The 13,184-nt window shown below is 40.7% G+C and overlaps 5 non-coding genes across 5 annotated transcripts; 1 reads left to right on the plus strand and 4 right to left on the minus strand.

Annotated features, from left to right (window-relative positions):
• Positions 1-3,180: 3,180 nt before the first annotated feature.
• On the minus strand, positions 3,181-3,252 carry TRNAA-UGC (transfer RNA alanine (anticodon UGC)). Its single transcript has one exon. It is a non-coding gene; the product is annotated as a tRNA-Ala (tRNA).
• Positions 3,253-10,288: 7,036 nt separating this feature from the next.
• TRNAA-AGC (transfer RNA alanine (anticodon AGC)) lies at positions 10,289-10,361 on the minus strand. The gene has a single exon. It is a non-coding gene; the product is annotated as a tRNA-Ala (tRNA).
• Positions 10,362-10,368: 7 nt separating this feature from the next.
• Positions 10,369-10,440, minus strand: TRNAA-UGC (transfer RNA alanine (anticodon UGC)). Its single transcript has one exon. It is a non-coding gene; the product is annotated as a tRNA-Ala (tRNA).
• A 1,968-nt stretch (positions 10,441-12,408) lies between these two features.
• TRNAA-AGC (transfer RNA alanine (anticodon AGC)) lies at positions 12,409-12,481 on the plus strand. Its single transcript has one exon. It is a non-coding gene; the product is annotated as a tRNA-Ala (tRNA).
• Positions 12,482-13,111: 630 nt separating this feature from the next.
• Positions 13,112-13,183, minus strand: TRNAA-AGC (transfer RNA alanine (anticodon AGC)). Its single transcript has one exon. It is a non-coding gene; the product is annotated as a tRNA-Ala (tRNA).
• Position 13,184: the final 1 nt, after the last annotated feature.

Consider the following 13,184-nt stretch of genomic DNA (forward strand, 5'->3'; position numbering starts at 1 on the left):
TATACCTCTGTAATTTGGGCACTCACTCTTATCCCCTTTGCCTTTGTACAATGGCACTATGCAAGCATAGTTTAGGAAGAGAGGAAAGTGATTGGTTTTCAGTGAATTTGGTTTGCAGCAGGGGTGTGTGATGTCTCCATGGTTGTTTCATTTGTTTATGGATGGGGTTGTTTGGGAGGTGAATGCAAGAGTTTTGGAAAGAGGAGCAAGTATGCAGTCTGTTGGGGATGAGAGAGCTTGGAAAGTGAGTCAGCTGTTGTTCTCTGATGATACAGCGCTGGTGGCTGATTCATGTGAGAAACTGCAGAAGCTGGTGACTGAGTTTGGTAAAGTGTGTGAAAGAAGAAAGTTAAGAGTAAATGTGAATAAGAGCAGGGTTATTAGGTACAGTAGGGTTGAGGGTCAAGTCAATTGGGAGGTGAGTTTGAATGGAGAAAAACTGGAGGAAGTGAAGTGTTTTATATATCTGGGAGTGGATCTGGCAGCGGATGGAACCATGGAAGCGGAAGTGGATCATAGGGTGGGGGAGGGGGGCGAAAATTCTGGGAGCCTTGAAGAATGTTTGGAAGTCGAGAACATTATCTCGGAAAGCAAAAATTGGTATGTTTGAAGGAATAGTGGTTCCAACAATGTTGTATGGTTGCGAGGCGTGGGCTATGGATAGAGTTGTGCGCAGGAGGATGGATGTGCTGGAAATGAGATGTTTGAGGACAATGTGTGGTGTGAGGTGGTTTGATCGAGTAAGTAACGTAAGGGTAAGAGAGATGTGTGGAAATAAAAAGAGCGTGGTTGAGAGAGCAGAAGAGGGTGTTTTGAAATGGTTTGGGCACATGGAGAGAATGAGTGAGGAAAGATTGACCAAGAGGATATATGTGTCGGAGGTGGAGGGAACGAGGAGAAGAGGGAGACCAAATTGGAGGTGGAAAGATGTAGTGAAAAAGATTTTGTGTGATCGGGGCCTGAACATGCAGGAGGGTGAAAGGAGGGCAAGGAATAGAGTGAATTGGAGCGATGTGGTATACCGGGGTTGACGTGCTGTCAGTGGATTGAATCGGGGCATGTGAAGCGTCTGGGGTAAATCATGGAAAGCTGTGTAGGTATGTATATTTGCGTGTGTGGACGTATGTATATACATGTGTATGGGGGTTTGTTGGGCCATTTCTTTCGTCTGTTTCCTTGCGCTACCTCGCAAACGCGGGAGACAGCGACAAAGCAAAAAAAAAAAAAAAAAAAATATATATACATATATATATATATATATATATATATATATATATATATATATATATATATATATATATATATATATATATATACATATATATATATATATATATATATATATATATATATATATATATATATATATATATATATATATATATATATATATTTTTTTTTTTTTTTTTTTTTATACTTTGTCGCTGTCTCCCGCGTTTGCGAGGTAGCGCAAGGAAACAGACGAAAGAAATGGCCCAACCCCCCCAACACACATGCATATACACACGTCCACACACGCAAATACACATACCTACACAGCTTTCCATGGTTTACCCCAGACGCTTCACATGCCTTGATTCAATCCACTGACAGCACGTCAACCCCGGTATACCACATCGCTCCAATTCACTCTATTCCTTGCCCTCCTTTCACCCTCCTGCATGTTCAGGCCCCGATCACACAAAATCTTTTCACTCCATCTTTCCACCTCCAATTTGGTCTCCCTCTTCTCCTTGCTCCCTCCACCTCCGACACATATATCCTCTTGGTCAATCTTTCCTTACTCATCCTCTCCATGTGCCCAAACCACTTCAAAACACCCTCTTCTGCTCTCTCAACCACGCTCTTTTTATTTCCACACATCTCTCTTACCCTTACGTTACTCACTCGATCAAACCACCTCACACCACACATTGTCCTCAAACATCTCATTTCCAGCACATCCATCCTCCTGCGCACAACTCTATCCATAGCCCACGCCTCGCAACCATACAACATTGTTGGAACCACTATTCCTTCAAACATACCAATTTTTGCTTTCCGAGATAATGTTCTCGACTTCCACACATTCTTCAAGGCCCCCAGAATTTTCGCCCCGTCCCCCACCCTATGATCCACTTCCGCTTCCATGGTTCCATCCGCTGACAGATCCACTCCCAGATATCTAAAACACTTCACTTCCTCCAGTTTTTCTCCATTCAAACTCACCTCCCAATTGACTTGACCCTCAACCCTACTGTACCTAATAACCTTGCTCTTATTCACATTCACTCTCAACTTTCTTCTTCCACACACTTTACCAAACTCAGTCACCAGCTTCTGCAGTTTCTCACATGAATCAGCCACCAGCGCTGTATCATCAGCGAACAACAACTGACTCACTTCCCAAGCTCTCTCATCCCCAACAGACTTCATACTTGCCCCTCTTTCCAAAACTCTTGCATTTACCTCCCTAACAACCCCATCCATAAACAAATTAAACAACCATGGAGACATCACACACCCCTGTCGCAAACCTACATTCACTGAGAACCAATCACTTTCCTCTCTTCCTACACGTACACATGCCTTATATATATATATATATATATATATATATATATATATATATATATATATATATATATATATATATATATATATATATATATATATATATATATATATATATATATATATATATATATATAAGGCATATATATATATATATATATATATATATATATATATATATATATATGATAGTTGCGCTTCAGATAGTTAAAGGGCATTTAGGGAGCTAACTGTAAACGGGTTACTGTAGACTCGAAAATGTGCATTATTTGAAAACTGTAAGCAAATTTACCATTCATGTTGAGATACATGCCTTTGAAATTTAGTTACTACACATAATGTGATCTTAAGAATAAACCAATCACATATATTATTTTCATGATGCTGAAGGAGCCACCGTGTTCTGTTTGACGAATAAACTGTCCTACAATGAAATGGATGTGATACATAAGGTTGTCGTGGCAGGTGATTGGTAACCCGCTGGTAAAGGTGTTCTGGAATTGATCTTTCTGGTACAAAATATAACTGCATAAAAAGGTTAGGCTTCTGGAGATGCGGGGCATCGATCCCCGTACATCTTGCAGGCTGAGCGAGCGCTCTACCATTTGAGCTATATCCCCATGACTCTGGAGGTGCCGGGGATCGAACCCGGGACCTTTCACATGCAAAGCGAACGCTCTACCACTGAGCTACATGTTCAGTGCTGGGGCAGCAAAAGCAACTTTTCATTTTTCTTAAAATGCACTAGATTTTAAAATAGCTGATAGAGATACCATACATTTTCGTTAGTATACTCTTAAAATAACAACATGTGTAGTAACAAAATTATACAAGCGTCTTTTTCTATACGATAGGTAACTTTACTTCGCGTTTTCATGCAATGCGCCTTTTCCAGTCTACAGTCATATGTTTCTGGTAAACTCCCTGAATGCTCTGTAAACTATATGAAGAATATCCGTGTGGTTACAGAAGTGGTACAGGATTTGTGGATCAGGTGTTTGCTTTGAAGAATGTGCGTGAGAAATATTAAGAAAAACAGATGGATTTGTATGTAGCATTTATGGATCTGGAGAACATTTAGGATTGACAAAGATGGTTTGTGGAAGGTCTTAAGATTATATGCTGTACGAGGTAAGCTGCTAGAAGCAGTGAAAAGTTTTTACTGAGAAGGTAAGGCATGTGTATGAGTAAGAAGAGAGGAAATTTAGTGGTTCCCAATGAATTTTTTTCTCCGACAGGGGTGTGTGATATACCATTAGTTGTTTAATTTGTTTATGGATGGAGTGGTTAAGGAATTAAATGCAAGACCTTTGGATGGAGGGGCGAGTATGCAGTCTGTTGGAGACAAAAGGTTCGGAGATGTGAATAAGTTGTTGTTTGCCGATGATACAACTCTGTTGGCTGATTCGAGTGAGAAATTGCAGAAGTTGGTGACTGAGTTTGGAAAAGTATTCCCTGCGTGTCGTAGAAGGCGACTAAAAGCGGAGGGAGCGGTAGGGCTGAAAATCCTCCCCTCTCGTTTTCTCTTTTTTTCAAAAGAAGGAACAAAGAAGGCGGCCAGGTGAAGACATTCTCTCAAAGGCCCATGCCGCTGTTCTTAGCACTACGTTGCTAACGCGGAATATGGCGAATAGTATGAATGGTCCCAGAATATATATATATATATATATATATATATATATATATATATATATATATATATATATATATATATATCCCTCAAGATAGGGAAGAAAGAATAACTTCCACGCATTCCTCACGTGTCGTAGAAGGCGACTAAAGAGGACGGGAGCGGGGAACCAGAAAGCCTCCCCTCCTTGTATTTTAACATTCTAAAAGGGGAAACAGAAGAAGTAGTCACGCGAGGAGTGCTCATCCTCCTCGAAGGCTCAGATTTGGGTGTCTAAATGTGTGTGGATGTAACCAAGATGAGAAAAAAGGAGAGATAGGTAGTATGTTTGAGGAAAGGAACCTGGATGTTTTGGCCCTGAGTGAAACGAAGCTCAAGGGTAAAGGGGAAGAGTGGTTTGGGAATGTCTTGGGAGTAAAGTCAGGGGTTAGTGAGAGGACAAGAGCAAGGTAAGGAGTAGCACTACTCAGGAACCAGGAGTTGTGGGAGTATGTGATAGAGTGTAAGAAAGTAAACTCTAGATTGATATGGGTAAAACTGAAAGTTGATGGAGAGAGATGGGTGATTATTGGTGCATATGCACCTGGGCATGAGAAGAAAGATAATGAGAGAGGAGTGTTTTGGGAGCAGCTGAATGAGTGTGTTAGTGGTTTTGATGCACAAGGCCGGGTTATAGTGATGGGTAATTTGAATGCAAAGGTGAGTAATGTGGCAGTTGAGGGAATAATTGGTATATATGGAGTGTTCAGTGTTGTAAATGGAAATGGTGAAGAGCTTGTAGATTTATGTGCTGAAAAAGGACTGGTGATTGGGAATACCAGGTTTGAAAAGCGAGATATACATACGTATACTTATGTAAGTAGGAGAGATGGCCAGAGAGCGTTATTGGATTACGTGTTAATTGATAGGCGCACGAAAGAGAGACTTTTGGATGTTAATGTGCTGAGAGGTGCAAATGGAAGGATGTCTGATCATTATCTTGTGGAGGCGAAGGTGAAGATTTCTTGGGGTTTTCAGAAAAGAAGAGAGAATGTTGGGTTGGGAAGGAGACTTGTGTGAGGAAAGTACCAGGAGAGACTGAGTACAGAATGGAAAAAGGTGAGAACAAAGGAGGTAAGGGGAGTGGGGGAGGAATGGTATGTATTTAGGGAAGCAGTAATGGCTTGCGTAAAAGATGCTTGTGGCATGAGAAGCGTGGGAGGTGGGTTGATTAGCAAAGGTAGTGAGCAGTGGGATGAAGAAGTAAGATTATTAGTGAAAGAGAAGAGAGAGGCATTTGGACGATTTTTGCAGGGAAAAAATGCAAATGAGTGGGAGAGGTATAAAAGAAAGAGGCAGGAGGTCAAGAGAAAGGTGCAAAGAGGGCAAATGAGAGTTGGGGTGAGAGAGTATCATTAGATTTCAGGGAGAATAAAAAGATTTTTGGAAGGAGGTCAATAAAGTGCGAAAGACAAGGGAGGAAATGGATACTTCAGTGAACGGCGCTAATGGGGAGGTGATAACAAGTAGTGGTGATGTGAGAAGGAGATAGAGTGAGTAATTTAAGGTTTGTTGAATGTGTTTGATGATAGAGTGGCAGATATAGGGTGTTTTGGTCGAAGTGGTGTGCAAAGTGAGAGGGTTAGGGAAAATGATTTGGTAAATAGAGAAGAGGTAGTAAAAGCTTTACGGAAGATGAAAGCCGGCAAGGCAGCAGGTTTGGATGGTATTGCAGTGGAATTTATTAAAAAAGGGGGTGACTGTATTGTTGATTGGTTGGTAAGGTTATTTAATGTATGTATGACTCATGGTGAGGTGCCTGAGGATTGGCGGAATGCGTGCATAGTGCCATTGTACAAAGGCAAAGGGGATAAGAGTGAGTGCTCAAATTACAGAAGTATAAGTTTGCTGATTACTTCTGGTAAATTATATGGAAGGGTAATGATTGAGAGGGTGAAGGCATGTACAGAGCATCAGATTGGGGAAGAGCAGTGTGGTTTCAGAAGAAGTAGAGGATATGTGGATCAGGTGTTTGCTTTGAAGAATGTATGTGAGAAATACTTAGAAAAGCAAATGGATTTGTATGTAGCATTTATGGATCTGGAGAGGCATATGATAGAGTTGATAGAGATGCTCTGTGGAAGGTTTTAAGAATATATGGTGTGGGAGGCAAGTTGTTAGAAGCAGAGAAAAGTTTTTATCGAGGATGTAAGGCATGTGTACGTGTAGGAAGAGAGGAAAGTGATTGGTTCTCAGTGAATGTAGGTTTGCGGCAGGGGTGTGTGATGTCTCCATGGTTGTTTAATTTGTTTATGGATGGGGTTGTTAGGGAGGTGAATGCAAGAGTTTTGGAAAGAGAAACAAGTATGCAGTCTTTTGTGGATAAAGAGAGCTTCGGAATTTAATCAGTTGTTGTTCGCTGATGATACAGCACTGGTGGCTGATTCATGTAAGAAACTGCAGAAGCTGGTGACTGAGTTTGGTAAAGTGTGTGAAAGAAGAAAGTTAAGAGTAAATGTGAATAAGAGCAAGGTTATTAGGTGCGGTAGGGTTGAGGGTCAAGTCAATTGGGAGGTAAGTTTGAATGGAGAAGAACTGGAGGAAGTAAAGTGTTTTAGATATCTGGGAGTGGATCTGGCAGCGGATGGAACCATGGAAGCGGAAGTGGATCATAGGGTTGGGGAGGGGGCGAAAATTCTGGGAGCCTTGAAGAATGTTTGGAAGTTGAGAACATTATCTCGGAAAGCAAAAATGGGTATGTTTGAAGGAATAGTGGTTCCAACAATATTGTATGGTTGCGAGGCGTTAGCAATGGATAGAGCTGTGCGCAGGAGGATGGATGTGCTGGAAATGAGATGTTTGAGGACAATATGTGGAGTGAGGTGGTTTGATCGAGTAAGAAATGTAAGGGTAAGATTGACCAGGAGGATATAAGTGTCAGAGGTGGAGGGAACGAGTAGAAGTGGGAGACCAAATTGGAGGTGGAAAGATGGAGTGAAAAAGATTTTGAGTGATCGGGGCCTGAACATGCAGGAGGGTGAAAGGCGTGCAAGGAAAAGAGTGAATTGGAACGATGTGGTATACCGGGGTCGACGTGCTGTCAATGGATTGAACCAGGGCATGTGAAGCGTCTGGGGTAAACCATGGAAAGTTGTGTGGGGCGTGGATGTGGAAAGGGAGCTGTGGTTTCGGTGCATTATTACATGACAGCTAGAGACTGAGTGTGAACGAATGGGGCCTTTGTTATCTTTTGCTAGCGCTACCTCGCACACATGAGGGGGGAGGGGGTTGTTATTCCATGTGTGGCGAGGTGGCGATGGGAACAAATAAAGGCTGACAGTATGAATTATGTACATGTGTATATATGTATATGTCTGTGTGTGTATATATATGTGTACATTGAGATGTATAGGTATGTATGTTTGCGTGTGTGGACGTGTATGTATATACATGTGTATGTGGCCGGGTTGGGCCATTCTTTTGTCTGTTACCTTGCGCTACCTCGCTAACGCGGGAGACAGCGACAAAGCAAAGTAAATAAATAAAAATAAACAAAATACATATATATATATATATATATATATATATATATATATATATATATATATATATATATATATATATATTCCCTGGGGATAGGGGAGAAAGAATACTTCCCACGTATTCCCTGCGTGTCGTAGAAGGCGACTAAAAGGGGAGGGAGCTGGGGGCTGGAAATCCTCCCCTCTCAATTTTTTTTAATTTTCCAAAAGAAGGAACAGAGAAGGGGGCCAGGTGAGGATATTCCCTCAATGGCCCAGTCCTCAGTTCTTAACGCTACCTCGCTAACGCGGGAAATGGCGAATAGTTTGAAAAAAAAAAAAATATATATATATATATATATATACATATATATATATGTGTGTGTGTGCATACATATATATATATATACATATATATATATATATATATATATATATATATATATATATATATATATATATATATATATATATATATATATATATATATATATATATATATATATATATATATATATATGGTTTCAGAAGTGGTAGAGGATGTGTGGATCAGGTGTTTGCTTTGAAGAATGTATGTGAGAAATACTTAGAAAAACAAATGGATTTGTATGTAGCATTTATGGATCTGGAGAAGGCATATGATAGAGTTGATAGAGATGCTCTGTGGAAGGTATTAAGAATATATGGTGTGGGAGGAAAGTTGTTAGAAGCAGTGAAAAGTTTTTATCGAGGATGTAAGGCATGTGTACGTGTAGGAAGAGAGGAAAGTGATTGGTTCTCAGTGAATGTAGGTTTGCGGCAGGGGTGTGTGATGTCTCCATGGTTGTTTAATTTGTTTATGGATGGGGTTGTTAGGGAGGTGAATGCAAGAGTTTTGGAAAGAGGGGCAAGTATGAAGTCTGTTGGGGATGAGAGAGCTTAGGAAGTGAGTCAGTTGTTGTTCGCTGATGATACAGCGCTGGTGGCTGATTCATGTGAGAAACTGCAGAAGCTGGTGACTGAGTTTGGTAAAGTGTGTGAAAGAAGAAAGTTAAGAGTAAATGTGAATAAGAGCAAGGTTATTAGGTACAGTAGGGTTGAGGGTCAAGTCAATTGGGAGGTGAGTTTGAATGGATAAAAACTGGGGGAAGTGAAGTGTTTTAGATATATGAGAGTGGATCTGGCAGCGGATGGAACCATGGAAGCGGAGGTGGATCATAGGGTGGGGGAGGGGGCGAAGATTCTGGGAGCCTTGAAGAATGTGTGGAAGTCGAGAACATTATCTCGGAAAGCAAAAATGGGTATGTTTGAAGGAATAGTAATTCCAGCAATGTTGTATGGTTGCGAGGCGTGGGCGATGGATAGAGTTGTGCGCAGGAGGATGGATGTGCTGGAAATGAGATGTTTGAGGACAATGTGTGGTGTGAGGTGGTTTGATCGAGTAAGTAACGTAAGGGTAAGAGAGATGTGTGGAAATAAAAAGAGCGTGGTTGAGAGAGCAGAAGAGGGTGTTTTGAAATGGTATGGGCACATGGAGAGAATGAGTGAGGAAAGATTGACCAAGAGAATATATGTGTCGGAGGTGGAGGGAACGAGGAGAAGAGGGAGACCAAATTGGAGGTGGAAAGATGGAGTGAAAAAGATTTTGTGTGATCGGGGCCTGAACATGCAGGAGGGTGAAAGGAGGGCAAGGAATAGAGTGAATTGGAGCGATGTGTTATACCGGGGTTGACGTGCTGTCAGTGGATTGAATCAAGGCATGTGAAGCGACTGGGGTAAACCATGGAAAGCTGTGTAGGTATGTATATTTGCGTGTGTGGACGTATGTATATACATGTGCATGGGGGTGGGTTGGGCCATTTCTTTCGTCTATTTCCTTGCGCTACCTCGCAAACGCGGGAGACAGCGACAAAGCAAAAAAAAAAAAAAAAAATATATATATATATATATATATATATATATATATATATATATATATATAGATAGATAGATAGATAGATAGATAGATAGATAGATAGATAGATAGATAGACAGATAGATAAGATATGGAAAACGCACACAAAATATAAAAACACTCGGGAAAACAAAGAACATAGCATATAAAAGTAAGAGATAACACCACAAGCGAGATAAATAACAGAATCAAGAAAGGTAGCATCAGTCAAAATCTAAATACAACATATGGAAACAGAATTATAGATATATTTACAGTCAATCAAAAACACAGAAAAACAATATTACACGAGGTAGGAATATAGAAAATCCATCACTAAATACACTAAGTAGGTCAAGCGAGACTGACATGTTCGCTCGTAATGAACAACAACATGGTAGGTCACTCTGGAAGATTCAGTCGAACTAATATGGTATGTGAGTACTGATACAGACCTGCCTCTGGACCATCTTCTTTAAACAAAGTTAACATCCACCGAATAAACCAATCGTATGTTATTTACATGTCGCTGAAGGAACCACCGTGTACAGTTTGAAACATAAATTCTCCTACAATGAAATGGACGTGGTACATAATGTTGTTGTGGCAGGTGATTTCGTAAACCGCAGGTAAAGGTGTTCAGGAATAGATCTTTCTGACAAAAAATGTAACTGCACAAAAAGGTTAGGCTTCTGGAGATGCGGGGCATCGATCCCCGTACCTCTCGCATGCTAAGCGAGCGCTCTACCATCTGAGCTACATCCCCATGACTCTGGAGGTGCCGGGGATCGAACCCGGGGCCTTTCACATGCAAAGCGAACGCTCTACCACTGAGCTACACCCCCTTGCATGTTCAGTGCTAGGGTAGCATAAGTAACTTGTCATCTTTCCTAAAATGCACTAGATTTGAAAATGACTGATAGAGATACAATACATTTACGTTAGTACAATCTTAAATTAACAATATTTGTAGTAACAAAATTATACATGCATCTTTCTCTATCGGTAGGTAACTTTACATCGTGTTTTCAAGCAATGCACCTTTTCCAGTCTACAGTCACATGTTTCTGGTAAACTTCCTAAATGCTCTTTAAACTATGTGAAGAATATCAGTGTGGTTTCAGAAGTGGTAGAGGATACGTGGATCAGGTGTTTGCTTTGAGGCATTTGTATGAGAAATATCAAGTAAAACAGGAGGATTTGTATGTATCATTTATGGATCTGGAGAACGCATAGATTGACAGACATGGTTTGTGGAAGGTCTTAAGATTATATGGAGTAGGAGGTACGCTACTTGAAGCAGTAAAAAGTTTTTACCAAGGATGTAAGGCATGTGTATGAGTAGGAAGAGAGGAAATTGAGTGGTTCCCAGAGAAATTTGGTCTCCGGCAGGGGTGTGTTATATACCACTAGTTGTTTAATTTGTTTATGGATGGACTGCTTGATGAATTAGATGCAAGAGCTCTGGATGGAGGGGTGAGAATGCAGTCTGTTGGAGATGAGAGGTCCTGGGAAGTGAATCAGTTGTTGTTTGCCCATGATACAACTCTGGTGGCTGATTCGAGTGAGAAACTGGAGAAGTTGGTGACTGAGTTTGGAAAAGTGTGTGAAAGGAGAAAGTTGAGAGTAGATGTGAATAAGAGAAAAATTATTAAATTCGGTAGGATAAGGGTATTATATTGTTTGAACTACTATTCCTTCAAAAATACCCATTTTTGCTCTCCGAGATAACGTTCCCTTCTTCCGCACATCCTTATTCGCTCCCAGAACCTAAGCCCCTTCCCCCACCCTGAGACTCACTTCCTTTTCCATGGTTCCTTTCGCGACTGAGTCCAAACCCAGGTGTCTAAAACACTCCACTGCCTCTAGTTTTTCGCCCTTCAAACTTGTATCCCATTTATCTTCTCTCTTATCCTACCGAACCTAATATTTTTTTCCTTATTCACATTTGCTCTCAACTTTCTCCTTTAACACACTTTTCTAAACTCAGTCACCAACTTTTGCAGTTTCTCATTCGAATCAGCCACCAGAGATATACCATCGGCGAACAAAAACTGATTCACTTCTCGAGGCCTCTCATCTCCAACAGACTGCATACTCGCCCCTCCATCCAAAGCTCTTGACTCTAATTCCTTAACCACTCCATCCATAAACAAATTAAACAACTAATGGTACATCACATACCCCTGCCGGACACCAAATTTCACTGGGAAACACTCACTTTCCACTCTTCCTACTCATACACATGCCTTACACCCTTGGCAAAAAGTTTTCACTGCTTCTAGTAGCTTACCTCCTACAGCATATAATCTCAAGACAGTCCACAAACTATCTCTGTCAATCGTATGTGTTCTCCAGATCCATAAATGCTACATACAAATCCATCTGTTTTTCTTAATATTTCTCAGACACATTCTTCAAAGCAAACACCTGATCCACGCATCCTCTACCACTTCTGAAACTACACTGATATTCTTCACATAGTTTAAAGCGCATTTAGGGAGTTTACCAAAAACATGTGACTGTAGACTGGAAAAGGTGCATTGCTTGAAAACACGATGTAAAGTTACCTATCGTATAGAGAAAGATGCTTGTATAATTTTGTTACTATACATATTATTATTTTAAGATTATACTAACGAAAATGTATTGTATCTCTATCAGTTATTTTCAAAATTAGTGCATTTTAGGAAAAATAAAAAGTTACTCTTGCTGCCTTAACACTAAACAAGCAATGGGGTGTAGCTCAGTAATAGAGCGTTCGCTTTGCACGTGAAAGGCCCCAGGTTCGATCCCAGCACCTCTAAGGTCATGGGGATGTAGCTCAGATGGTAGAGCGCTCGCTTAGCATGCGAGAGGTACGGGGATCGATGCCCCGCATCTCCACAAGCCTAACCTTTTTATGCAGTTAAATTTTGTACCAGAAAGATCATTTCCAGAACACCTTTTCCTGCGGGTTACCAAATCACCTGCTACAACAACACTATGTATCACATTCATTTCATTGTAGGACAGTTTATTCCTCAAACTGGACACGGTGGCTCCTTCACCATCATCAAAATAATATGTGATTGGTATATTCTGTGGATGTTAACTTTGTTTAAAGAAGATGGTCCACAGGCAAGTCTGTATCGGTACGCACATACCATATTAGTTCGACTGAATCTTCCAGAGTGATCTACCATGTTGTTGTTCATTACGAGCGAACATGTTGGCGGTCTCGCTTGACCTGCTTAGTGTATATGAATCGTACTAATATGGTATATGAGCACCGATCCAGACTTGGATCTGGACCATCTTCTTTATCGAAAGTTAACATCTATTGAATCAAATAATCGGTTATATTTTTCATTACGTTGGAGGAGCCAACGCGTGCAGTTCCTGGAATGAACTGTTCCATTGTGAAATGGTCGTGATACATAGTTTTCTTGTGGCAGGTGATATGATAACCTACAGGTGGTGTTCGGGAATAGATCTTTCTGGCATAAGATATAGCTGCAAAATATATTAGGCTTATGGAGATGCGGGGCATCGATCCCCGTACCTCTCGCATGCTAAGCGAGCGCTCTACCACTGAGCTATACCCCCA

The sequence above is a fragment of the Panulirus ornatus genome, chromosome 13 (genome assembly GCF_036320965.1).
Source record: "Panulirus ornatus isolate Po-2019 chromosome 13, ASM3632096v1, whole genome shotgun sequence".
Lineage (NCBI taxonomy): Eukaryota > Metazoa > Arthropoda > Malacostraca > Decapoda > Palinuridae > Panulirus > Panulirus ornatus.